Raw genomic sequence first — 1,547 nt, 5'->3', positions numbered from 1 at the left:
TTTTCTAAGTTCAATTCCCATCATCTTGGCATGTACACATTAGTACTGAAGATATACAATTTATAAAACTGTGCAAACTAATGCTGGAATGTAATTAATGTTGCAAAGCTAAACTTATTTGTTTTTTTTTTAGACATTGCATTTCAAAATGCTTAATTAAGTAGTTGTCATTGAAAATATTTATGTGGTAAAAGGAACTAACATTCATTCCAGGCACACAAATACAACAAATTTCTTGGCATCAGATATGTTGAAAGATATGCTGAAAGGAATTTGTCACATGGCGAGAAAATTATTTCATTTAAAAACAAAATTGCAATCGAGAAATAAGAGAGTAGTGATCACAATAGTGATCAGCATTTCCATATAAAGCGTTATCATCCTCTTCTTTCATGTTATTGGAGTACCAAACTATGTATACAACCAAGAACCCATTTAGAACCCAAATAGAACCCAATATGTATACAACCAAGAAATAGAATAAAATAGAAGATTTTATAGTGGCATTTAAGTACTTTAAGGCTTTAGAATTACACAAATGATACAGTGCTAATTTATCTTAAGCTATTATCTAAAAGAACTATAATTATCCTTTATTGAATGATAATTTCAGTAATAAGACAACATATAATTTTCAACTTAAGATGGAGAAAAACAGAGCCAGGGTGATGGCTGTGGGCATCAAGAAAAACCTGAGTTTGATCCCTGGGACTCACAGAGTAAAAGCAGGCAATTGATTCCTTCATGCTTTCTTCTGATCTCCGTATGTATGTGTGTGTGTGTGTGTGTGTGTGTGTGTGTGTGTGTGTGTGTGTATGTTTGTGTGTTTCATACTGGCATTCATATACACCTATGTCCCAAATAAATAAATGTAATAACATTTTTTACTAAATAAATCAATGTTATAAAAAAAATGTTTTTTGTTCGTCCTAAGGGGCCAGCCAGGGCTAGGAAGCAGGAGAGGGTGGGTTGGTGAGTAGGAGGAGAGGGAAGAAACAGGGTTTTTTTTTTTTCAGTTTTTCTTTTTGTTTTTGCTTTTGCTTTTTTTTTTTTCAGAGAGGTAACCAGGAGAGGAGATATAATTTGAAATGTAATAAAGAAACTATCTAATAAAAACTTTTGCCACTAATATAAATTTAATAAAAAATGTTTAAAAAAGAGAAAAATAGGATATAAAATATCCGATTAAATGTAAAATGGGACATGAAAATCTTGATGCAGATATTTGCACACAACCAATGGACAGAAGCTGCTGACCCCTATGGTTGAATTAGAAAAAGACTGGAAGAAGCTGAGGAAGAGGGTGACCCTATAGGAGGACCAAACTTCTCAATTAACTGGGACCTCGAGATCTCTCAAACACTGGACCACAGGCAGCACACACCAGCTGATATGAGGCCTCCAACACACATACAGCAGAGGACTGCTGGGTCTATGTTTAATTAGAGATGATGTATGGAATCCTCAAGAGACTGGAGGCCCCAGGGAGTTTAGAGGTCAGGTGGGGTGGGTGATGGGAGGGTGAGGACATCCTTGTGAAGACATGG

The sequence above is a fragment of the Mastomys coucha genome, unplaced genomic scaffold, assembly GCF_008632895.1.
Source record: "Mastomys coucha isolate ucsf_1 unplaced genomic scaffold, UCSF_Mcou_1 pScaffold12, whole genome shotgun sequence".
NCBI lineage: Eukaryota > Metazoa > Chordata > Mammalia > Rodentia > Muridae > Mastomys > Mastomys coucha.
This window is presented reverse-complemented; position numbering follows the sequence as displayed.